Source organism: Aotus nancymaae, unplaced genomic scaffold (genome assembly GCF_030222135.1).
Source record: "Aotus nancymaae isolate 86718 unplaced genomic scaffold, 86718_ANA_hifiasm-v0.15.2.pri h1tg000058l, whole genome shotgun sequence".
NCBI lineage: Eukaryota > Metazoa > Chordata > Mammalia > Primates > Aotidae > Aotus > Aotus nancymaae.
In genome coordinates this window covers 6465060-6493043 of record NW_026988472.1, presented here as the reverse complement: position 1 = coordinate 6493043, position 27984 = coordinate 6465060, and the positions used below count along the sequence as shown (strand labels likewise).

General features: G+C 37.6%; 1 long non-coding RNA gene across 7 annotated transcripts; it reads right to left on the bottom strand.

The window, feature by feature from the left end:
- Positions 1–190: 190 nt before the first annotated feature.
- On the bottom strand, positions 191–27984 carry LOC135269894 (uncharacterized). 7 transcript variants are annotated; one of them, XR_010338140.1, is made up of 12 exons: positions 23426–27984; positions 19385–22619; positions 18426–18578; positions 15345–17183; positions 14386–14538; positions 11367–13142; positions 10408–10560; positions 7389–9164; positions 6430–6582; positions 3411–5186; positions 2452–2604; positions 191–1208 (listed from the first exon to the last, which is right to left on the bottom strand). It is a non-coding gene; the product is annotated as an uncharacterized LOC135269894 (long non-coding RNA). The 7 variants fall into 7 exon arrangements; XR_010338139.1 differs by having other exon boundaries at positions 11367–14538; positions 19385–21223; positions 22467–22619; XR_010338141.1 differs by having other exon boundaries at positions 11367–14538; positions 23426–25201; positions 26446–27984.

Genomic DNA, 27984 nt, shown 5'->3' with positions numbered 1-27984 from the left:
CCTAAGGCTTTCACAGAGGACATATGATCTTTATTTACATTTTATGTGTAGTATGGGTTGGACGATATATATTGAGTAGTGATCGCAGAGTAACAAGAAGGCAAGCAACATATTAAAATACAACATGTCAAGAGTAGGAGACTTACAAGAAATATTTGTTTTAACCAAGCAGTAGGTAACCAAGAAGTGATCCAGTTAAACGAATTTCATTCCTCTTTATTTTGTTTGATTTTTTGCATTAATTGTTTGAGCTTGTCAATTTTATCCTGTATTTCTTGACTATTATCAGTTAAGTTAAAACAACACATTCCTTTGATTTTCTTACATCCTTGGTGATGGAATAATAATAAGTAATCAATGGCGGCCCTATTGTCTAAAATAGCTTGTCGTAAGTTGTGCTGTTCATTATTTAATAGAGCTAGTGCTTGAGAGGTTTGATTTAAAGCCTTTGCCATATTACATCCTAGGTGTTGTAACTGCCTTTGATTTATAGGCCCAAAGAAAAGTGTACTAATTACGCTAGCAATCATTGCTGCTCCTTCTGCTTCCGATAGGAAGGTTATCTGATTATTACAAGTTTTCTGATCTACAGGTATGGATCGGCGGGTTCTACTACTATTATGTTTAAGCTGTACAATGCTATCCTGAGTAGGGAGAAATACAGAAATGCGTGATAGGCAACATTTAGTATTGGTTGTGACATTAGCTGGAATATAATTGTAAGTATAGCTATTACAAGTGAAAAACCATCCAGTGGGTAAAGTTACATAGCCTTTAACAGATGGGTAATTTTGAGTAGTATTACACAAAAGTGTGCCAGGTATAGACTTACACTGGGTAGTACAATTAATAAAGTTTACACAAGTGTCATTAGGGGTAATAATTGTTTTAGGAGTATATAACCGCAAATAGTTTACAGGCAACGTATATGAAGATTTTCCCCAATTAGCTCAATTGTCGTAGGATATAGTCTTGTCAGGGAAATGTGCAAGGAAAGTCATTTCTTTACTATCTTTGGCAGGTTTACATACTGGTCGAAGACAGTTTTCCAACATATAATGGTGGTGATGGTCTTGTTCCAGGCAGAAAGAAGTAACATTTAACACCCGCGCTAGCGAGAGCCAGAAGTTTTCTTCACGACTTGGAGATGATATCAGGGCGATGGCGAGGTGTACAGTTATCAGGATTATGAACATCTGTAAAGAAAGCTGTACAAATTTTGATGAAAATTATGGTCTATGATATAAATGGTTAGTGGGTAACAGGACAGGTACATCATTAGGTGGGATTAGTACATAGACACAATTATTTTTTTTAGATGCAATTATTTCTCCTTTCTGTAAAGGTTTATTAGGTGATGATTGGACCCATACATGTTCACCTCGTTTAAGCGGTGTTTCGGTGCTACCAAAACCAAGATGCAAATTTTGTGGAGGATTTCTTTGGCTTTCTCAAGTAGCATTTTGTACTACAGGTATAATTAAAATCTGGGCTATCCGATGTCCCTTTGGTAATATAAGGCCCTCATCCTGTGAATTATAACATAAAATTTCAATTTTACCATAGTAATCTGCGTCAACAATACCTCCCAATATCATCATTTCTTTTAATGTCAGACTAGACCTTGCTGCAATTTGTCCATAATAACCGGGGGGTATTTGGATACCTATGTCTGTAGGAATGGTTTGATGCATTTTACTTTCTATTTTAATAATGGAATAGCAAAATAGGTCATAACCAGCAGCTAGTTTAGTAGCATTCCAGGGCTGAATGGCATCAGGGTGGTATTTCCACCATTTTATTACAGCAAGGGCAACACAATGAGTTTTCACCTGTAAATGAGAAGTGCTACTGACCATGTGTTGTAATGGTGTTTGTCCATCAGTTAAAGGGCGATTATTTAATTGCATTAAGGCAGATAATAAAAAATCTTTCCAGGCATAATAGTTGGGGTTTCCTGATTTTCTTAATTTGTTTTTTCTTTTAACAATCCATTCATTTTTTTTTTTTTTAATTAATCCTGCAGCTTGGGGGTAATAAGGAATATGATATATCCATTTCATGTTATGTTGGGCGCAATAATCTGTTATTAACTTACCTTTGAAATGTGATCTATTATTACTTTGAATTTGTAAAGGAGCTCCATAGTATAATATTATGTAATTTAAGGTTTTTAAAGTATTAAATTGAGTAGCTCTTTTATAAGGACACCCAATAAGAACACCAGAATACGTGTTAACAATGGTGCAAATATAAGCACAGCCTTTGGACATGGGCAGTGGACCCACATAATTAATTTGTCAAATTTGAGCAGATTGTTTTTCTCGGGCTTATTCTCCAGTTACTATGCGTGGAACTTGCTGCAACCTTTCCTGATTACATACAGGACACTGATATGTAATAGTTTTACAAATATTAAGTGGGAGATAAATTCCTTTCTGATTAGCCCACCTGTACATGGTTTTGCCCCAGTATGGCCAGTATGCTCGTGTATCCATTGGGCACATTTTAGATGATCTTCAGCGTAGGTATTGGAATTAATTTTAGTGAAATCAGCCTTTTTATTGTGTAATTTTTTAACAGAATCCAAAGAGGCGTGAGCATCTACATGAAAAACAGAAACATTAGTACATTGTAAAACAACCTATATATTTTGCCATATTTCTGCTCCCCATAATGATTTGTCTCGAATTTTCCACCCATCATGTTCCCATTGTGTCTGGATCCCAATCAGCCTTAGCGGTAGCAATGACTGCATGAACCTTCTGAGCATTTACCTTTCCCTTCCTTTTACGATATTTGTGCTGAGCACAACGCACTGCAGCTTTTTCAGCTACCCCCTGATATGTTTTGACCTGATCCCCCAAAATAAGGTTTTGACATTGTAACATAGATAATTTACTTTGTAAATCTGCCAACTCTTTTTCCAGCTGCAATTTTTCTTGCATAACCTTCTGTCTGTCTATATATTGCTTTCGATATGCAGATAACAAGATCCAACCTCGGTGACTTACAGCTGCCATTTCTTTTCCTTTCTCCACTGGAACGAACTCTAACGTTTCACACACCTGCATAGGGTCAGCGGATCGCAAACGACCATCCCAATTCTCACTTAATCCTGTTCCACAAGCCCACATACGAGCTACTGATGAGAAGGTGGGATCATCCCACCCTGGAATATCCCAAGTTACAGCTTTAATTTCTCGCTTAAAAAGAGGCATGTTGCTTTCCCTTCTCCCCGAATCCTGCCGACTACGCCAATTTGTTTTGGTACAAGACAAATACCAAAGAGACCAAGCTTGGATTTGTTTTAACAGGCAGGTTCGTGGGGAGGAAAAACACCAGCCGAGAGTATATATGAAAAAGAGATTTCTTTACTATATATATATAAAAATATATATTTACATTACCATCCACATCAACACCGGCATAAGAATCAGCACGGGTAATCGCAAGGTCAATCTGGAAGCCTTCTGTCCACTTAACAGCAACACCGGCAGCACGGGTAATTACAGCAACACCGGCATAAGAATCAGCACGGGTAATCACAGCAACACCGGCAGCACGGGTAATCCAATCACAGCAACACCGGCACGGGTAATCGCAAGTTCAGGCTAGAAGCTTTCTGTTGTCTCTCTCTCTCTTCATAACGCTAAACTGTCTTCTTTGTACTGTATTAACACTGGACTATCTTTATACTGTACTAAAAAAAGGAATTCATTTCTTTTATACTGTGCTAAGAAAAGAAGTTTATTTACAGTTTAAGATATGCTGACTCCGTCTTCATTATGTGACTGCGTCCTTGAATTGCTTTACTAAAAAGTGGACCACGGGAACTGGCCAGGTTCCCAGATCCGGGTTCAAGGTGAGTTGAGCTCACTCTGTGCACCGAATGCTCTCAACTTATACAAGGAAATGAAGATCATGAGGAGTCTGTGCAAAGCTTTATAAACAATTTAGTTAACCCTTACATTCGGCCCTAAGGCTTTCACAGAGGACATATGATCTTTATTTACATTTTATGTGTAGTATGGGTTGGACGATATATATTGAGTAGTGATCGCAGAGTAACAAGAAGGCAAGCAACATATTAAAATACAACATGTCAAGAGTAGGAGACTTACAAGAAATATTTGTTTTAACCAAGCAGTAGGTAACCAAGAAGTGATCCAGTTAAACGAATTTCATTCCTCTTTATTTTGTTTGATTTTTTGCATTAATTGTTTGAGCTTGTCAATTTTATCCTGTATTTCTTGACTATTATCAGTTAAGTTAAAACAACACATTCCTTTGATTTTCTTACATCCTTGGTGATGGAATAATAATAAGTAATCAATGGCGGCCCTATTGTCTAAAATAGCTTGTCGTAAGTTGTGCTGTTCATTATTTAATAGAGCTAGTGCTTGAGAGGTTTGATTTAAAGCCTTTGCCATATTACATCCTAGGTGTTGTAACTGCCTTTGATTTATAGGCCCAAAGAAAAGTGTACTAATTACGCTAGCAATCATTGCTGCTCCTTCTGCTTCCGATAGGAAGGTTATCTGATTATTACAAGTTTTCTGATCTACAGGTATGGATCGGCGGGTTCTACTACTATTATGTTTAAGCTGTACAATGCTATCCTGAGTAGGGAGAAATACAGAAATGCGTGATAGGCAACATTTAGTATTGGTTGTGACATTAGCTGGAATATAATTGTAAGTATAGCTATTACAAGTGAAAAACCATCCAGTGGGTAAAGTTACATAGCCTTTAACAGATGGGTAATTTTGAGTAGTATTACACAAAAGTGTGCCAGGTATAGGTTTACACTGGGTAGTACAATTAATAAAGTTTACACAAGTGTCATTAGGGGTAATAATTGTTTTAGGAGTATATAACCGCAAATAGATTACAGGCAACGTATATGAAGATTTTCCCCAATTAGCTCAATTGTCATAGGATATAGTCTTGTCAGGGAAATGTGCAAGGAAAGTCATTTCTTTACTATCTTTGGCAGGTTTACATACTGGTCGAAGACAGTTTTCCAACATATAATGGTGGTGATGGTCTTGTTCCAGGCAGAAAGAAGTAACATTTAACACCCGCGCTAGCGAGAGCCAGAAGTTTTCTTCACGACTTGGAGATGATATCAGGGCGATGGCGAGGTGTACAGTTATCAGGATTATGAACATCTGTAAAGAAAGCTGTACAAATTTTGATGAAAATTATGGTCTATGATATAAATGGTTAGTGGGCATCAGGACAGGTACATCATTAGGTGGGATTAGTACATAGACACAATTATTTTTTTTAGATGCAATTATTTCTCCTTTCTGTAAAGGTTTATTAGGTGATGATTGGACCCATACATGTTCACCTCGTTTAAGTGGTGTTTCGGTGCTACCAAAACCAAGATGCAAATTTTGTGGAGGATTTCTTTGGCTTTCTCAAGTAGTATTTTGTACTACAGGTATAATTAAAATCTGGGCTATCCGATGTCCCTTTGGTAATATAAGGCCCCCATCTTGTGAATTATAACATAAAATTTCAATTTTACCATAGTAATCTGCGTCAACAATACCTCCCAATATCATCATTTCTTTTAATGTCAGACTAGACCTTGCTGCAATTTGTCCATAATAACCGGGGGGTATTTGGATACCTATGTCTGTAGGAATGGTTTGATGCATTTTACTTTCTATTTTAATAATGGAATAGCAAAATAGGTCATAACCAGCAGCTAGTTTAGTAGCATTCCAGGGCTGAATGGCATCAGGGTGGTATTTCCACCATTTTATTACAGCAAGGGCAACACAATGAGTTTTCACCTGTAAATGAGAAGTGCTACTGACCATGTGTTGTAATGGTGTTTGTCCATCAGTTAAAGGGCGATTATTTAATTGCATTAAGGCAGATAATAAAAAATCTTTCCAGGCATAATAGTTGGGGTTTCCTGATTTTCTTAATTTGTTTTTTCTTTTAACAATCCATTCATTTTTTTTTTTTTTAATTAATCCTGCAGCTTGGGGGTAATAAGGAATATGATATATCCATTTCATGTTATGTTGGGCGCAATAATCTGTTATTAACTTACCTTTGAAATGTGATCTATTATTACTTTGAATTTGTAAAGGAGCTCCATAGTATAATATTATGTAATTTAAGGTTTTTAAAGTATTAAATTGAGTAGCTCTTTTATAAGGACACCCAATAAGAACACCAGAATACGTGTTAACAATGGTGCAAATATAAGCACAGCCTTTGGACATGGGCAGTGGACCCACATAATTAATTTGTCAAATTTGAGCAGATTGTTTTTCTCGGGCTTATTCTCCAGTTACTATGCGTGGAACTTGCTGCAACCTTTCCTGATTACATACAGGACACTGATATGTAATAGTTTTACAAATATTAAGTGGGAGATAAATTCCTTTCTGATTAGCCCACCTGTACATGGTTTTGCCCCAGTATGGCCAGTATGCTCGTGTATCCATTGGGCACATTTTAGATGATCTTCAGCGTAGGTATTGGAATTAATTTTAGTGAAATCAGCCTTTTTATTGTGTAATTTTTTAACAGAATCCAAAGAGGCGTGAGCATCTACATGAAAAACAGAAACATTAGTACATTGTAAAACAACCTATATATTTTGCCATATTTCTGCTCCCCATAATGATTTGTCTCGAATTTTCCACCCATCATGTTCCCATTGTGTCTGGATCCCAATCAGCCTTAGCGGTAGCAATGACTGCATGAACCTTCTGAGCATTTACCTTTCCCTTCCTTTTACGATATTTGTGCTGAGCACAACGCACTGCAGCTTTTTCAGCTACCCCCTGATATGTTTTGACCTGATCCCCCAAAATAAGGTTTTGACATTGTAACATAGATAATTTACTTTGTAAATCTGCCAACTCTTTTTCCAGCTGCAATTTTTCTTGCATAACCTTCTGTCTGTCTATATATTGCTTTCGATATGCAGATAACAAGATCCAACCTCGGTGACTTACAGCTGCCATTTCTTTTCCTTTCTCCACTGGAACGAACTCTAACGTTTCACACACCTGCATAGGGTCAGCGGATCGCAAACGACCATCCCAATTCTCACTTAATCCTGTTCCACAAGCCCACATACGAGCTACTGATGAGAAGGTGGGATCATCCCACCCTGGAATATCCCAAGTTACAGCTTTAATTTCTCGCTTAAAAAGAGGCATGTTGCTTTCCCTTCTCCCCGAATCCTGCCGACTACGCCAATTTGTTTTGGTACAAGACAAATACCAAAGAGACCAAGCTTGGATTTGTTTTAACAGGCAGGTTCGTGGGGAGGAAAAACACCAGCCGAGAGTATATATGAAAAAGAGATTTCTTTACTATATATATATAAAAATATATATTTACATTACCATCCACATCAACACCGGCATAAGAATCAGCACGGGTAATCGCAAGGTCAATCTGGAAGCCTTCTGTCCACTTAACAGCAACACCGGCAGCACGGGTAATTACAGCAACACCGGCATAAGAATCAGCACGGGTAATCACAGCAACACCGGCAGCACGGGTAATCCAATCACAGCAACACCGGCACGGGTAATCGCAAGTTCAGGCTAGAAGCTTTCTGTTGTCTCTCTCTCTCTTCATAACGCTAAACTGTCTTCTTTGTACTGTATTAACACTGGACTATCTTTATACTGTACTAAAAAAAGGAATTCATTTCTTTTATACTGTGCTAAGAAAAGAAGTTTATTTACAGTTTAAGATATGCTGACTCCGTCTTCATTATGTGACTGCGTCCTTGAATTGCTTTACTAAAAAGTGGACCACGGGAACTGGCCAGGTTCCCAGATCCGGGTTCAAGGTGAGTTGAGCTCACTCTGTGCACCGAATGCTCTCAACTTATACAAGGAAATGAAGATCATGAGGAGTCTGTGCAAAGCTTTATAAACAATTTAGTTAACCCTTACATTCGGCCCTAAGGCTTTCACAGAGGACATATGATCTTTATTTACATTTTATGTGTAGTATGGGTTGGACGATATATATTGAGTAGTGATCGCAGAGTAACAAGAAGGCAAGCAACATATTAAAATACAACATGTCAAGAGTAGGAGACTTACAAGAAATATTTGTTTTAACCAAGCAGTAGGTAACCAAGAAGTGATCCAGTTAAACGAATTTCATTCCTCTTTATTTTGTTTGATTTTTTGCATTAATTGTTTGAGCTTGTCAATTTTATCCTGTATTTCTTGACTATTATCAGTTAAGTTAAAACAACACATTCCTTTGATTTTCTTACATCCTTGGTGATGGAATAATAATAAGTAATCAATGGCGGCCCTATTGTCTAAAATAGCTTGTCGTAAGTTGTGCTGTTCATTATTTAATAGAGCTAGTGCTTGAGAGGTTTGATTTAAAGCCTTTGCCATATTACATCCTAGGTGTTGTAACTGCCTTTGATTTATAGGCCCAAAGAAAAGTGTACTAATTACGCTAGCAATCATTGCTGCTCCTTCTGCTTCCGATAGGAAGGTTATCTGATTATTACAAGTTTTCTGATCTACAGGTATGGATCGGCGGGTTCTACTACTATTATGTTTAAGCTGTACAATGCTATCCTGAGTAGGGAGAAATACAGAAATGCGTGATAGGCAACATTTAGTATTGGTTGTGACATTAGCTGGAATATAATTGTAAGTATAGCTATTACAAGTGAAAAACCATCCAGTGGGTAAAGTTACATAGCCTTTAACAGATGGGTAATTTTGAGTAGTATTACACAAAAGTGTGCCAGGTATAGGTTTACACTGGGTAGTACAATTAATAAAGTTTACACAAGTGTCATTAGGGGTAATAATTGTTTTAGGAGTATATAACCGCAAATAGATTACAGGCAACGTATATGAAGATTTTCCCCAATTAGCTCAATTGTCATAGGATATAGTCTTGTCAGGGAAATGTGCAAGGAAAGTCATTTCTTTACTATCTTTGGCAGGTTTACATACTGGTCGAAGACAGTTTTCCAACATATAATGGTGGTGATGGTCTTGTTCCAGGCAGAAAGAAGTAACATTTAACACCCGCGCTAGCGAGAGCCAGAAGTTTTCTTCACGACTTGGAGATGATATCAGGGCGATGGCGAGGTGTACAGTTATCAGGATTATGAACATCTGTAAAGAAAGCTGTACAAATTTTGATGAAAATTATGGTCTATGATATAAATGGTTAGTGGGCATCAGGACAGGTACATCATTAGGTGGGATTAGTACATAGACACAATTATTTTTTTTAGATGCAATTATTTCTCCTTTCTGTAAAGGTTTATTAGGTGATGATTGGACCCATACATGTTCACCTCGTTTAAGTGGTGTTTCGGTGCTACCAAAACCAAGATGCAAATTTTGTGGAGGATTTCTTTGGCTTTCTCAAGTAGTATTTTGTACTACAGGTATAATTAAAATCTGGGCTATCCGATGTCCCTTTGGTAATATAAGGCCCCCATCTTGTGAATTATAACATAAAATTTCAATTTTACCATAGTAATCTGCGTCAACAATACCTCCCAATATCATCATTTCTTTTAATGTCAGACTAGACCTTGCTGCAATTTGTCCATAATAACCGGGGGGTATTTGGATACCTATGTCTGTAGGAATGGTTTGATGCATTTTACTTTCTATTTTAATAATGGAATAGCAAAATAGGTCATAACCAGCAGCTAGTTTAGTAGCATTCCAGGGCTGAATGGCATCAGGGTGGTATTTCCACCATTTTATTACAGCAAGGGCAACACAATGAGTTTTCACCTGTAAATGAGAAGTGCTACTGACCATGTGTTGTAATGGTGTTTGTCCATCAGTTAAAGGGCGATTATTTAATTGCATTAAGGCAGATAATAAAAAATCTTTCCAGGCATAATAGTTGGGGTTTCCTGATTTTCTTAATTTGTTTTTTCTTTTAACAATCCATTCATTTTTTTTTTTTTTAATTAATCCTGCAGCTTGGGGGTAATAAGGAATATGATATATCCATTTCATGTTATGTTGGGCGCAATAATCTGTTATTAACTTACCTTTGAAATGTGATCTATTATTACTTTGAATTTGTAAAGGAGCTCCATAGTATAATATTATGTAATTTAAGGTTTTTAAAGTATTAAATTGAGTAGCTCTTTTATAAGGACACCCAATAAGAACACCAGAATACGTGTTAACAATGGTGCAAATATAAGCACAGCCTTTGGACATGGGCAGTGGACCCACATAATTAATTTGTCAAATTTGAGCAGATTGTTTTTCTCGGGCTTATTCTCCAGTTACTATGCGTGGAACTTGCTGCAACCTTTCCTGATTACATACAGGACACTGATATGTAATAGTTTTACAAATATTAAGCGGGAGATAAATTCCTTTCTGATTAGCCCACCTGTACATGGTTTTGCCCCAGTATGGCCAGTATGCTCGTGTATCCATTGGGCACATTTTAGATGATCTTCAGCGTAGGTATTGGAATTAATTTTAGTGAAATCAGCCTTTTTATTGTGTAATTTTTTAACAGAATCCAAAGAGGCGTGAGCATCTACATGAAAAACAGAAACATTAGTACATTGTAAAACAACCTATATATTTTGCCATATTTCTGCTCCCCATAATGATTTGTCTCGAATTTTCCACCCATCATGTTCCCATTGTGTCTGGATCCCAATCAGCCTTAGCGGTAGCAATGACTGCATGAACCTTCTGAGCATTTACCTTTCCCTTCCTTTTACGATATTTGTGCTGAGCACAACGCACTGCAGCTTTTTCAGCTACCCCCTGATATGTTTTGACCTGATCCCCCAAAATAAGGTTTTGACATTGTAACATAGATAATTTACTTTGTAAATCTGCCATCTCTTTTTCCAGCTGCAATTTCTCTTGCATAACCTTCTGTCTGTCTATATATTGCTTTCGATATGCAGATAACAAGATCCAACCTCGGTGACTTACAGCTGCCATTTCTTTTCCTTTCTCCACTGGAACGAACTCTAACGTTTCACACACCTGCATAGGGTCAGCGGATCGCAAACGACCATCCCAATTCTCACTTAATCCTGTTCCACAAGCCCACATACGAGCTACTGATGAGAAGGTGGGATCATCCCACCCTGAAATATCCCAAGTTACAGCTTTAATTTCTCGCTTAAAAAGAGGCACGTTGCTTTCCCTTCTCCCCGAATCCTGCCGACTACGCCAATTTGTTTTGGTACAAGACAAATACCAAAGAGACCAAGCTTGGATTTGTTTTAACAGGCAGGTTCGTGGGGAGGAAAAACACCAGCCGAGAGTATATACGAAAAAGAGATTTCTTTACTATATATATATAAAAATATATATTTACATTACCATCCACATCAACACCGGCATAAGAATCAGCACGGGTAATCGCAAGGTCAATCTGGAAGCCTTCTGTCCACTTAACAGCAACACCGGCAGCACGGGTAATTACAGCAACACCGGCATAAGAATCAGCACGGGTAATCACAGCAACACCGGCAGCACGGGTAATCCAATCACAGCAACACCGGCACGGGTAATCGCAAGTTCAGGCTAGAAGCTTTCTGTTGTCTCTCTCTCTCTTCATAACGCTAAACTGTCTTCTTTGTACTGTATTAACACTGGACTATCTTTATACTGTACTAAAAAAAGGAATTCATTTCTTTTATACTGTGCTAAGAAAAGAAGTTTATTTACAGTTTAAGATATGCTGACTCCGTCTTCATTATGTGACTGCGTCCTTGAATTGCTTTACTAAAAAGTGGACCACGGGAACTGGCCAGGTTCCCAGATCCGGGTTCAAGGTGAGTTGAGCTCACTCTGTGCACCGAATGCTCTCAACTTATACAAGGAAATGAAGATCATGAGGAGTCTGTGCAAAGCTTTATAAACAATTTAGTTAACCCTTACATTCGGCCCTAAGGCTTTCACAGAGGACATATGATCTTTATTTACATTTTATGTGTAGTATGGGTTGGACGATATATATTGAGTAGTGATCGCAGAGTAACAAGAAGGCAAGCAACATATTAAAATACAACATGTCAAGAGTAGGAGACTTACAAGAAATATTTGTTTTAACCAAGCAGTAGGTAACCAAGAAGTGATCCAGTTAAACGAATTTCATTCCTCTTTATTTTGTTTGATTTTTTGCATTAATTGTTTGAGCTTGTCAATTTTATCCTGTATTTCTTGACTATTATCAGTTAAGTTAAAACAACACATTCCTTTGATTTTCTTACATCCTTGGTGATGGAATAATAATAAGTAATCAATGGCGGCCCTATTGTCTAAAATAGCTTGTCGTAAGTTGTGCTGTTCATTATTTAATAGAGCTAGTGCTTGAGAGGTTTGATTTAAAGCCTTTGCCATATTACATCCTAGGTGTTGTAACTGCCTTTGATTTATAGGCCCAAAGAAAAGTGTACTAATTACGCTAGCAATCATTGCTGCTCCTTCTGCTTCCGATAGGAAGGTTATCTGATTATTACAAGTTTTCTGATCTACAGGTATGGATCGGCGGGTTCTACTACTATTATGTTTAAGCTGTACAATGCTATCCTGAGTAGGGAGAAATACAGAAATGCGTGATAGGCAACATTTAGTATTGGTTGTGACATTAGCTGGAATATAATTGTAAGTATAGCTATTACAAGTGAAAAACCATCCAGTGGGTAAAGTTACATAGCCTTTAACAGATGGGTAATTTTGAGTAGTATTACACAAAAGTGTGCCAGGTATAGGTTTACACTGGGTAGTAAAATTAATAAAGTTTACACAAGTGTCATTAGGGGTAATAATTGTTTTAGGAGTATATAACCGCAAATAGTTTACAGGCAACGTATATGAAGATTTTCCCCAATTAGCTCAATTGTCATAGGATATAGTCTTGTCAGGGAAATGTGCAAGGAAAGTCATTTCTTTACTATCTTTGGCAGGTTTACATACTGGTCGAAGACAGTTTTCCAACATATAATGGTGGTGATGGTCTTGTTCCAGGCAGAAAGAAGTAACATTTAACACCCGCGCTAGCGAGAGCCAGAAGTTTTCTTCACGACTTGGAGATGATATCAGGGCGATGGCGAGGTGTACAGTTATCAGGATTATGAACATCTGTAAAGAAAGCTGTACAAATTTTGATGAAAATTATGGTCTATGATATAAATGGTTAGTGGGCATCAGGACAGGTACATCATTAGGTGGGATTAGTACATAGACACAATTATTTTTTTTAGATGCAATTATTTCTCCTTTCTGTAAAGGTTTATTAGGTGATGATTGGACCCATACATGTTCACCTCGTTTAAGTGGTGTTTCGGTGCTACCAAAACCAAGATGCAAATTTTGTGGAGGATTTCTTTGGCTTTCTCAAGTAGTATTTTGTACTACAGGTATAATTAAAATCTGGGCTATCCGATGTCCCTTTGGTAATATAAGGCCCTCATCCTGTGAATTATAACATAAAATTTCAATTTTACCATAGTAATCTGCGTCAACAATACCTCCCAATATCATCATTTCTTTTAATGTCAGACTAGACCTTGCTGCAATTTGTCCATAATAACCGGGGGGTATTTGGATACCTATGTCTGTAGGAATGGTTTGATGCATTTTACTTTCTATTTTAATAATGGAATAGCAAAATAGGTCATAACCAGCAGCTAGTTTAGTAGCATTCCAGGGCTGAATGGCATCAGGGTGGTATTTCCACCATTTTATTACAGCAAGGGCAACACAATGAGTTTTCACCTGTAAATGAGAAGTGCTACTGACCATGTGTTGTAATGGTGTTTGTCCATCAGTTAAAGGGCGATTATTTAATTGCATTAAGGCAGATAATAAAAAATCTTTCCAGGCATAATAGTTGGGGTTTCCTGATTTTCTTAATTTGTTTTTTCTTTTAACAATCCATTCATTTTTTTTTTTTTTAATTAATCCTGCAGCTTGGGGGTAATAAGGAATATGATATATCCATTTCATGTTATGTTGGGCGCAATAATCTGTTATTAACTTACCTTTGAAATGTGATCTATTATTACTTTGAATTTGTAAAGGAGCTCCATAGTATAATATTATGTAATTTAAGGTTTTTAAAGTATTAAATTGAGTAGCTCTTTTATAAGGACACCCAATAAGAACACCAGAATACGTGTTAACAATGGTGCAAATATAAGCACAGCCTTTGGACATGGGCAGTGGACCCACATAATTAATTTGTCAAATTTGAGCAGATTGTTTTTCTCGGGCTTATTCTCCAGTTACTATGCGTGGAACTTGCTGCAACCTTTCCTGATTACATACAGGACACTGATATGTAATAGTTTTACAAATATTAAGCGGGAGATAAATTCCTTTCTGATTAGCCCACCTGTACATGGTTTTGCCCCAGTATGGCCAGTATGCTCGTGTATCCATTGGGCACATTTTAGATGATCTTCAGCGTAGGTATTGGAATTAATTTTAGTGAAATCAGCCTTTTTATTGTGTAATTTTTTAACAGAATCCAAAGAGGCGTGAGCATCTACATGAAAAACAGAAACATTAGTACATTGTAAAACAACCTATATATTTTGCCATATTTCTGCTCCCCATAATGATTTGTCTCGAATTTTCCACCCATCATGTTCCCATTGTGTCTGGATCCCAATCAGCCTTAGCGGTAGCAATGACTGCATGAACCTTCTGAGCATTTACCTTTCCCTTCCTTTTACGATATTTGTGCTGAGCACAACGCACTGCAGCTTTTTCAGCTACCCCCTGATATGTTTTGACCTGATCCCCCAAAATAAGGTTTTGACATTGTAACATAGATAATTTACTTTGTAAATCTGCCATCTCTTTTTCCAGCTGCAATTTCTCTTGCATAACCTTCTGTCTGTCTATATATTGCTTTCGATATGCAGATAACAAGATCCAACCTCGGTGACTTACAGCTGCCATTTCTTTTCCTTTCTCCACTGGAACGAACTCTAACGTTTCACACACCTGCATAGGGTCAGCGGATCGCAAACGACCATCCCAATTCTCACTTAATCCTGTTCCACAAGCCCACATACGAGCTACTGATGAGAAGGTGGGATCATCCCACCCTGAAATATCCCAAGTTACAGCTTTAATTTCTCGCTTAAAAAGAGGCACGTTGCTTTCCCTTCTCCCCGAATCCTGCCGACTACGCCAATTTGTTTTGGTACAAGACAAATACCAAAGAGACCAAGCTTGGATTTGTTTTAACAGGCAGGTTCGTGGGGAGGAAAAACACCAGCCGAGAGTATATACGAAAAAGAGATTTCTTTACTATATATATATAAAAATATATATTTACATTACCATCCACATCAACACCGGCATAAGAATCAGCACGGGTAATCGCAAGGTCAATCTGGAAGCCTTCTGTCCACTTAACAGCAACACCGGCAGCACGGGTAATTACAGCAACACCGGCATAAGAATCAGCACGGGTAATCACAGCAACACCGGCAGCACGGGTAATTAAAACAACACCGGCATAAGAATCAGCACGGGTAATCACAGCAACACCGGCAGCACGGGTAATCCAATCACAGCAACACCGGCACGGGTAATCGCAAGTTCAGGCTAGAAGCTTTCTGTTGTCTCTCTCTCTCTTCATAACGCTAAACTGTCTTCTTTGTACTGTATTAACACTGGACTCTCTTTATACTGTACTAAAAAAAGGAATTCATTTCTTTTATACTATGCTAAGAAAAGAAGTTTATTTACAGTTTAAGATATGCTGACTCCGTCTTCATTATGTGATTGCGTCCTTGAATTGCTTTACTAAAAAGTGGACCACGGGAACTGGCCAGGTTCCCAGATCCGGGTTCAAGGTGAGTTGAGCTCACTCTGTGCACCGAATGCTCTCAACTTATACAAGGAAATGAAGATCATGAGGAGTCTGTGCAAAGCTTTATAAACAATTTAGTTAACCCTTACATTCGGCCCTAAGGCTTTCACAGAGGACATATGATCTTTATTTACATTTTATGTGTAGTATGGGTTGGACGATATATATTGAGTAGTGATCGCAGAGTAACAAGAAGGCAAGCAACATATTAAAATACAACATGTCAAGAGTAGGAGACTTACAAGAAATATTTGTTTTAACCAAGCAGTAGGTAACCAAGAAGTGATCCAGTTAAACGAATTTCATTCCTCTTTATTTTGTTTGATTTTTTGCATTAATTGTTTGAGCTTGTCAATTTTATCCTGTATTTCTTGACTATTATCAGTTAAGTTAAAACAACACATTCCTTTGATTTTCTTACATCCTTGGTGATGGAATAATAATAAGTAATCAATGGCGGCCCTATTGTCTAAAATAGCTTGTCGTAAGTTGTGCTGTTCATTATTTAATAGAGCTAGTGCTTGAGAGGTTTGATTTAAAGCCTTTGCCATATTACATCCTAGGTGTTGTAACTGCCTTTGATTTATAGGCCCAAAGAAAAGTGTATTAATTACGCTAGCAATCATTGCTGCTCCTTCTGCTTCCGATAGGAAGGTTATCTGATTATTACAAGTTTTCTGATCTACAGGTATGGATCGGCGGGTTCTACTACTATTATGTTTAAGCTGTACAATGCTATCCTGAGTAGGGAGAAATACAGAAATGCGTGATAGGCAACATTTAGTATTGGTTGTGACATTAGCTGGAATATAATTGTAAGTATAGCTATTACAAGTGAAAAACCATCCAGTGGGTAAAGTTACATAGCCTTTAACAGATGGGTAATTTTGAGTAGTATTACACAAAAGTGTGCCAGGTATAGACTTACACTGGGTAGTACAATTAATAAAGTTTACACAAGTGTCATTAGGGGTAATAATTGTTTTAGGAGTATATAACCGCAAATAGTTTACAGGCAACGTATATGAAGATTTTCCCCAATTAGCTCAATTGTCATAGGATATAGTCTTGTCAGGGAAATGTGCAAGGAAAGTCATTTCTTTACTATCTTTGGCAGGTTTACATACTGGTCGAAGACAGTTTTCCAACATATAATGGTGGTGATGGTCTTGTTCCAGGCAGAAAGAAGTAACATTTAACACCCGCGCTAGCGAGAGCCAGAAGTTTTCTTCACGACTTGGAGATGATATCAGGGCGATGGCGAGGTGTACAGTTATCAGGATTATGAACATCTGTAAAGAAAGCTGTACAAATTTTGATGAAAATTATGGTCTATGATATAAATGGTTAGTGGGTAACAGGACAGGTACATCATTAGGTGGGATTAGTACATAGACACAATTATTTTTTTTAGATGCAATTATTTCTCCTTTCTGTAAAGGTTTATTAGGTGATGATTGGACCCATACATGTTCACCTCGTTTAAGCGGTGTTTCGGTGCTACCAAAACCAAGATGCAAATTTTGTGGAGGATTTCTTTGGCTTTCTCAAGTAGCATTTTGTACTACAGGTATAATTAAAATCTGGGCTATCCGATGTCCCTTTGGTAATATAAGGCCCTCATCCTGTGAATTATAACATAAAATTTCAATTTTACCATACTAATCTGCGTCAATAATACCTCCCAATATCATCATTTCTTTTAATGTCAGACTAGACCTTGCTGCAATTTGTCCATAATAACCGGGGGGTATTTGGATACCTATGTCTGTAGGAATGGTTTGATGCATTTTACTTTCTATTTTAATAATGGAATAGCAAAATAGGTCATAACCAGCAGCTAGTTTAGTAGCATTCCAGGGCTGAATGGCATCAGGGTGGTATTTCCACCATTTTATTACAGCAAGGGCAACACAATGAGTTTTCACCTGTAAATGAGAAGTGCTACTGACCATGTGTTGTAATGGTGTTTGTCCATCAGTTAAAGGGCGATTATTTAATTGCATTAAGGCAGATAATAAAAAATCTTTCCAGGCATAATAGTTGGGGTTTCCTGATTTTCTTAATTTGTTTTTTCTTTTAACAATCCATTCATTTTTTTTTTTTTAATTAATCCTGCAGCTTGGGGGTAATAAGGAATATGATATATCCATTTCATGTTATGTTGGGCGCAATAATCTGTTATTAACTTACCTTTGAAATGTGATCTATTATTACTTTGAATTTGTAAAGGAGCGCCATAGTATAATATTATGTAATTTAAGGTTTTTAAAGTATTAAATTGAGTAGCTCTTTTATAAGGACACCCAATAAGAACACCAGAATACATGTTAACAATGGTGCAAATATAAGCACAGCCTTTGGACATGGGCAGTGGACCCACATAATTAATTTCTCAAATTTGAGCAGATTGATTTTCTCGGGCTTATTCTCCAGTTACTGTGTGTGGAACTTGCTGCAACCTTTCCTGATTACATACAGGACACTGATATGTAATAGTTTTACAAATATTAAGCGGGAGATAAATTCCTTTCTGATTAGCCCACCTGTACATGGTTTTGCCCCAGTATGGCCAGTATGCTCGTGTATCCATTGGGCACATTTTAGATGATCTTCAGCGTAGGTATTGGAATTAATTTTAGTGAAATCAGCCTTTTTATTGTGTAATTTTTTAACAGAATCCAAAGAGGCGTGAGCATCTACATGAAAAACAGAAACATTAGTACACTGTAAAACAACCTATATATTTTGCCATATTTCTGCTCCCCATAATGATTTGTCTCGAATTTTCCACCCATCATGTTCCCATTGTGTCTGGATCCCAATCAGCCTTAGCGGTAGCAATGACTGCATGAACCTTCTGAGCATTTACCTTTCCCTTCCTTTTACGATATTTGTGCTGAGCACAACGCACTGCAGCTTTTTCAGCTACCCCCTGATATGTTTTGACCTGATCCCCCAAAATAAGGTTTTGACATTGTAACATAGATAATTTACTTTGTAAATCTGCCAACTCTTTTTCCAGCTGCAATTTCTCTTGCATAACCTTCTGTCTGTCTATATATTGCTTTCGATATGCAGATAACAAGATCCAACCTCGGTGACTTACAGCTGCCATTTCTTTTCCTTTCTCCACTGGAACGAACTCTAACGTTTCACACACCTGCATAGGGTCAGCGGATCGCAAACGACCATCCCAATTCTCACTTAATCCTGTTCCACAAGCCCACATACGAGCTACTGATGAGAAGGTGGGATCATCCCACCCTGGAATATCCCAAGTTACAGCTTTAATTTCTCGCTTAAAAAGAGGCATGTTGCTTTCCCTTCTCCCCGAATCCTGCCGACTACGCCAATTTGTTTTGGTACAAGACAAATACCAAAGAGACCAAGCTTGGATTTGTTTTAACAGGCAGGTTCGTGGGGAGGAAAAACACCAGCCGAGAGTATATACGAAAAAGAGATTTATTTACTATATATATATATAAATATATATTTACATTACCATCCACATCAACACCGGCATAAGAATCAGCACGGGTAATCGCAAGGTCAATCTGGAAGCCTTCTGTCCACTTAACAGCAACACCGGCAGCACGGGTAATTACAGCAACACCGGCATAAGAATCAGCACGGGTAATCACAGCAACACCGGCAGCACGGGTAATTAAAACAACACCGGCATAAGAATCAGCACGGGTAATCACAGCAACACCGGCAGCACGGGTAATCCAATCACAGCAACACCGGCACGGGTAATCGCAAGTTCAGGCTAGAAGCTTTCTGTTGTCTCTCTCTCTCTTCATAACGCTAAACTGTCTTCTTTGTACTGTATTAACACTGGACTATCTTTATACTGTACTAAAAAAAGGAATTCATTTCTTTTATACTGTGCTAAGAAAAGAAGTTTATTTACAGTTTAAGATATGCTGACTCCGTCTTCATTATGTGACTGCGTCCTTGAATTGCTTTACTAAAAAGTGGACCACGGGAACTGGCCAGGTTCCCAGATCCGGGTTCAAGGTGAGTTGAGCTCACTCTGTGCACCGAATGCTCTCAACTTATACAAGGAAATGAAGATCATGAGGAGTCTGTGCAAAGCTTTATAAACAATTTAGTTAACCCTTACATTCGGCCCTAAGGCTTTCACAGAGGACATATGATCTTTATTTACATTTTATGTGTAGTATGGGTTGGACGATATATATTGAGTAGTGATCGCAGAGTAACAAGAAGGCAAGCAACATATTAAAATACAACATGTCAAGAGTAGGAGACTTACAAGAAATATTTGTTTTAACCAAGCAGTAGGTAACCAAGAAGTGATCCAGTTAAACGAATTTCATTCCTCTTTATTTTGTTTGATTTTTTGCATTAATTGTTTGAGCTTGTCAATTTTATCCTGTATTTCTTGACTATTATCAGTTAAGTTAAAACAACACATTCCTTTGATTTTCTTACATCCTTGGTGATGGAATAATAATAAGTAATCAATGGCGGCCCTATTGTCTAAAATAGCTTGTCGTAAGTTGTGCTGTTCATTATTTAATAGAGCTAGTGCTTGAGAGGTTTGATTTAAAGCCTTTGCCATATTACATCCTAGGTGTTGTAACTGCCTTTGATTTATAGGCCCAAAGAAAAGTGTACTAATTACGCTAGCAATCATTGCTGCTCCTTCTGCTTCCGATAGGAAGGTTATCTGATTATTACAAGTTTTCTGATCTACAGGTATGGATCGGCGGGTTCTACTACTATTATGTTTAAGCTGTACAATGCTATCCTGAGTAGGGAGAAATACAGAAATGCGTGATAGGCAACATTTAGTATTGGTTGTGACATTAACTGGAATATAATTGTAAGTATAGCTATTACAAGTGAAAAACCATCCAGTGGGTAAAGTTACATAGCCTTTAACAGATGGGTAATTTTGAGTAGTATTACACAAAAGTGTGCCAGGTATAGGTTTACACTGGGTAGTAAAATTAATAAAGTTTACACAAGTGTCATTAGGGGTAATAATTGTTTTAGGAGTATATAACCGCAAATAGATTACAGGCAACGTATATGAAGATTTTCCCCAATTAGCTCAATTGTCATAGGATATAGTCTTGTCAGGGAAATGTGCAAGGAAAGTCATTTCTTTACTATCTTTGGCAGGTTTACATACTGGTCGAAGACAGTTTTCCAACATATAATGGTGGTGATGGTCTTGTTCCAGGCAGAAAGAAGTAACATTTAACACCCGCGCTAGCGAGAGCCAGAAGTTTTCTTCACGACTTGGAGATGATATCAGGGCGATGGCGAGGTGTACAGTTATCAGGATTATGAACATCTGTAAAGAAAGCTGTACAAATTTTGATGAAAATTATGGTCTATGATATAAATGGTTAGTGGGCATCAGGACAGGTACATCATTAGGTGGGATTAGTACATAGACACAATTATTTTTTTTAGATGCAATTATTTCTCCTTTCTGTAAAGGTTTATTAGGTGATGATTGGACCCATACATGTTCACCTCGTTTAAGTGGTGTTTCGGTGCTACCAAAACCAAGATGCAAATTTTGTGGAGGATTTCTTTGGCTTTCTCAAGTAGTATTTTGTACTACAGGTATAATTAAAATCTGGGCTATCCGCTGTCCCTTTGGTAATATAAGGCCCTCATCTTGTGAATTATAGCATAAAATTTCAATTTTACCATACTAATCTGCGTCAACAATACCTCCCAATATCATCATTTCTTTTAATGTCAGACTAGACCTTGCTGCAATTTGTCCATAATAACCGGGGGGTATTTGGATACCTATGTCTGTAGGAATGGTTTGATGCATTTTACTTTCTATTTTAATAATGGAATAGCAAAATAGGTCATAACCAGCAGCTAGTTTAGTAGCATTCCAGGGCTGAATGGCATCAGGGTGGTATTTCCACCATTTTATTACAGCAAGGGCAACACAATGAGTTTTCACCTGTAAATGAGAAGTGCTACTGACCATGTGTTGTAATGGTGTTTGTCCATCAGTTAAAGGGCGATTATTTAATTGCATTAAGGCAGATAATAAAAAATCTTTCCAGGCATAATAGTTGGGGTTTCCTGATTTTCTTAATTTGTTTTTTCTTTTAACAATCCATTCATTTTTTTTTTTTTTAATTAATCCTGCAGCTTGGGGGTAATAAGGAATATGATATATCCATTTCATGTTATGTTGGGCGCAATAATCTGTTATTAACTTACCTTTGAAATGTGATCTATTATTACTTTGAATTTGTAAAGGAGCTCCATAGTATAATATTATGTAATTTAAGGTTTTTAAAGTATTAAATTGAGTAGCTCTTTTATAAGGACACCCAATAAGAACACCAGAATACGTGTTAACAATGGTGCAAATATAAGCACAGCCTTTGGACATGGGCAGTGGACCCACATAATTAATTTGTCAAATTTGAGCAGATTGTTTTTCTCGGGCTTATTCTCCAGTTACTATGCGTGGAACTTGCTGCAACCTTTCCTGATTACATACAGGACACTGATATGTAATAGTTTTACAAATATTAAGCGGGAGATAAATTCCTTTCTGATTAGCCCACCTGTACATGGTTTTGCCCCAGTATGGCCAGTATGCTCGTGTATCCATTGGGCACATTTTAGATGATCTTCAGCGTAGGTATTGGAATTAATTTTAGTGAAATCAGCCTTTTTATTGTGTAATTTTTTAACAGAATCCAAAGAGGCGTGAGCATCTACATGAAAAACAGAAACATTAGTACATTGTAAAACAACCTATATATTTTGCCATATTTCTGCTCCCCATAATGATTTGTCTCGAATTTTCCACCCATCATGTTCCCATTGTGTCTGGATCCCAATCAGCCTTAGCGGTAGCAATGACTGCATGAACCTTCTGAGCATTTACCTTTCCCTTCCTTTTACGATATTTGTGCTGAGCACAACGCACTGCAGCTTTTTCAGCTACCCCCTGATATGTTTTGACCTGATCCCCCAAAATAAGGTTTTGACATTGTAACATAGATAATTTACTTTGTAAATCTGCCAACTCTTTTTCCAGCTGCAATTTTTCTTGCATAACCTTCTGTCTGTCTATATATTGCTTTCGATATGCAGATAACAAGATCCAACCTCGGTGACTTACAGCTGCCATTTCTTTTCCTTTCTCCACTGGAACGAACTCTAACGTTTCACACACCTGCATAGGGTCAGCGGATCGCAAACGACCATCCCAATTCTCACTTAATCCTGTTCCACAAGCCCACATACGAGCTACTGATGAGAAGGTGGGATCATCCCACCCTGGAATATCCCAAGTTACAGCTTTAATTTCTCGCTTAAAAAGAGGCATGTTGCTTTCCCTTCTCCCCGAATCCTGCCGACTACGCCAATTTGTTTTGGTACAAGACAAATACCAAAGAGACCAAGCTTGGATTTGTTTTAACAGGCAGGTTCGTGGGGAGGAAAAACACCAGCCGAGAGTATATACGAAAAAGAGATTTCTTTACTATATATATATAAAAATATATATTTACATTACCATCCACATCAACACCGGCATAAGAATCAGCACGGGTAATCGCAAGGTCAATCTGGAAGCCTTCTGTCCACTTAACAGCAACACCGGCAGCACGGGTAATTACAGCAACACCGGCATAAGAATCAGCACGGGTAATCACAGCAACACCGGCAGCACGGGTAATCCAATCACAGCAACACCGGCACGGGTAATCGCAAGTTCAGGCTAGAAGCTTTCTGTTGTCTCTCTCTCTCTTCATAACGCTAAACTGTCTTCTTTGTACTGTATTAACACTGGACTATCTTTATACTGTACTAAAAAAAGGAATTCATTTCTTTTATACTGTGCTAAGAAAAGAAGTTTATTTACAGTTTAAGATATGCTGACTCCGTCTTCATTATGTGACTGCGTCCTTGAATTGCTTTACTAAAAAGTGGACCACGGGAACTGGCCAGGTTCCCAGATCCGGGTTCAAGGTGAGTTGAGCTCACTCTGTGCACCGAATGCTCTCAACTTATACAAGGAAATGAAGATCATGAGGAGTCTGTGCAAAGCTTTATAAACAATTTAGTTAACCCTTACATTCGGCCCTAAGGCTTTCACAGAGGACATATGATCTTTATTTACATTTTATGTGTAGTATGGGTTGGACGATATATATTGAGTAGTGATCGCAGAGTAACAAGAAGGCAAGCAACATATTAAAATACAACATGTCAAGAGTAGGAGACTTACAAGAAATATTTGTTTTAACCAAGCAGTAGGTAACCAAGAAGTGATCCAGTTAAACGAATTTCATTCCTCTTTATTTTGTTTGATTTTTTGCATTAATTGTTTGAGCTTGTCAATTTTATCCTGTATTTCTTGACTATTATCAGTTAAGTTAAAACAACACATTCCTTTGATTTTCTTACATCCTTGGTGATGGAATAATAATAAGTAATCAATGGCGGCCCTATTGTCTAAAATAGCTTGTCGTAAGTTGTGCTGTTCATTATTTAATAGAGCTAGTGCTTGAGAGGTTTGATTTAAAGCCTTTGCCATATTACATCCTAGGTGTTGTAACTGCCTTTGATTTATAGGCCCAAAGAAAAGTGTACTAATTACGCTAGCAATCATTGCTGCTCCTTCTGCTTCCGATAGGAAGGTTATCTGATTATTACAAGTTTTCTGATCTACAGGTATGGATCGGCGGGTTCTACTACTATTATGTTTAAGCTGTACAATGCTATCCTGAGTAGGGAGAAATACAGAAATGCGTGATAGGCAACATTTAGTATTGGTTGTGACATTAGCTGGAATATAATTGTAAGTATAGCTATTACAAGTGAAAAACCATCCAGTGGGTAAAGTTACATAGCCTTTAACAGATGGGTAATTTTGAGTAGTATTACACAAAAGTGTGCCAGGTATAGGTTTACACTGGGTAGTACAATTAATAAAGTTTACACAAGTGTCATTAGGGGTAATAATTGTTTTAGGAGTATATAACCGCAAATAGATTACAGGCAACGTATATGAAGATTTTCCCCAATTAGCTCAATTGTCATAGGATATAGTCTTGTCAGGGAAATGTGCAAGGAAAGTCATTTCTTTACTATCTTTGGCAGGTTTACATACTGGTCGAAGACAGTTTTCCAACATATAATGGTGGTGATGGTCTTGTTCCAGGCAGAAAGAAGTAACATTTAACACCCGCGCTAGCGAGAGCCAGAAGTTTTCTTCACGACTTGGAGATGATATCAGGGCGATGGCGAGGTGTACAGTTATCAGGATTATGAACATCTGTAAAGAAAGCTGTACAAATTTTGATGAAAATTATGGTCTATGATATAAATGGTTAGTGGGCATCAGGACAGGTACATCATTAGGTGGGATTAGTACATAGACACAATTATTTTTTTTAGATGCAATTATTTCTCCTTTCTGTAAAGGTTTATTAGGTGATGATTGGACCCATACATGTTCACCTCGTTTAAGTGGTGTTTCGGTGCTACCAAAACCAAGATGCAAATTTTGTGGAGGATTTCTTTGGCTTTCTCAAGTAGTATTTTGTACTACAGGTATAATTAAAATCTGGGCTATCCGATGTCCCTTTGGTAATATAAGGCCCCCATCTTGTGAATTATAACATAAAATTTCAATTTTACCATAGTAATCTGCGTCAACAATACCTCCCAATATCATCATTTCTTTTAATGTCAGACTAGACCTTGCTGCAATTTGTCCATAATAACCGGGGGGTATTTGGATACCTATGTCTGTAGGAATGGTTTGATGCATTTTACTTTCTATTTTAATAATGGAATAGCAAAATAGGTCATAACCAGCAGCTAGTTTAGTAGCATTCCAGGGCTGAATGGCATCAGGGTCGTATTTCCACCATTTTATTACAGCAAGGGCAACACAATGAGTTTTCACCTGTAAATGAGAAGTGCTACTGACCATGTGTTGTAATGGTGTTTGTCCATCAGTTAAAGGGCGATTATTTAATTGCATTAAGGCAGATAATAAAAAATCTTTCCAGGCATAATAGTTGGGGTTTCCTGATTTTCTTAATTTGTTTTTTCTTTTAACAATCCATTCATTTTTTTTTTTTTTTAATTAATCCTGCAGCTTGGGGGTAATAAGGAATATGATATATCCATTTCATGTTATGTTGGGCGCAATAATCTGTTATTAACTTACCTTTGAAATGTGATCTATTATTACTTTGAATTTGTAAAGGAGCTCCATAGTATAATATTATGTAATTTAAGGTTTTTAAAGTATTAAATTGAGTAGCTCTTTTATAAGGACACCCAATAAGAACACCAGAATACGTGTTAACAATGGTGCAAATATAAGCACAGCCTTTGGACATGGGCAGTGGACCCACATAATTAATTTGTCAAATTTGAGCAGATTGTTTTTCTCGGGCTTATTCTCCAGTTACTATGCGTGGAACTTGCTGCAACCTTTCCTGATTACATACAGGACACTGATATGTAATAGTTTTACAAATATTAAGCGGGAGATAAATTCCTTTCTGATTAGCCCACCTGTACATGGTTTTGCCCCAGTATGGCCAGTATGCTCGTGTATCCATTGGGCACATTTTAGATGATCTTCAGCATAGGTATTGGAATTAATTTTAGTGAAATCAGCCTTTTTATTGTGTAATTTTTTAACAGAATCCAAAGAGGCGTGAGCATCTACATGAAAAACAGAAACATTAGTACATTGTAAAACAACCTATATATTTTGCCATATTTCTGCTCCCCATAATGATTTGTCTCGAATTTTCCACCCATCATGTTCCCATTGTGTCTGGATCCCAATCAGCCTTAGCGGTAGCAATGACTGCATGAACCTTCTGAGCATTTACCTTTCCCTTCCTTTTACGATATTTGTGCTGAGCACAACGCACTGCAGCTTTTTCAGCTACCCCCTGATATGTTTTGACCTGATCCCCCAAAATAAGGTTTTGACATTGTAACATAGATAATTTACTTTGTAAATCTGCCAACTCTTTTTCCAGCTGCAATTTTTCTTGCATAACCTTCTGTCTGTCTATATATTGCTTTCGATATGCAGATAACAAGATCCAACCTCGGTGACTTACAGCTGCCATTTCTTTTCCTTTCTCCACTGGAATGAACTCTAACGTTTCACACACCTGCATAGGGTCAGCGGATCGCAAACGACCATCCCAATTCTCACTTAATCCTGTTCCACAAGCCCACATACGAGCTACTGATGAGAAGGTGGGATCATCCCACCCTGGAATATCCCAAGTTACAGCTTTAATTTCTCGCTTAAAAAGAGGCATGTTGCTTTCCCTTCTCCCCGAATCCTGCCGACTACGCCAATTTGTTTTGGTACAAGACAAATACCAAAGAGACCAAGCTTGGATTTGTTTTAACAGGCAGGTTCGTGGGGAGGAAAAACACCAGCCGAGAGTATATACGAAAAAGAGATTTATTTACTCTATATATATATATATATATATATATATATATATATATATATATATTTACATTACCATCCACATCAACACTGGCATAAGAATCAGCACGGGTAATCGCAAGGTCAATCTGGAAGCCTTCTGTCCACTTAACAGCAACACAGGCAGCACGGGTAATTACAGCAACACCGGCATAAGAATCAGCACGGGTAATCACAGCAACACCGGCAGCACGGGTAATCCAATCACAGCAACACCGGCACGGGTAATCGCAAGTTCAGGCTAGAAGCTTTCTGTTGTCTCTCTCTCTCTTCATAACGCTAAACTGTCTTCTTTGTACTGTATTAACACTGGACTATCTTTATACTGTACTAAAAAAAGGAATTCATTTCTTTTATACTGTGCTAAGAAAAGAAGTTTATTTACAGTTTAAGATATGCTGACTCCGTCTTCATTATGTGACTGCGTCCTTGAATTGCTTTACTAAAAAGTGGACCACGGGAACTGGCCAGGTTCCCAGATCCGGGTTCAAGGTGAGTTGAGCTCACTCTGTGCACCGAATGCTCTCAACTTATACAAGGAAATGAAGATCATGAGGAGTCTGTGCAAAGCTTTATAAACAATTTAGTTAACC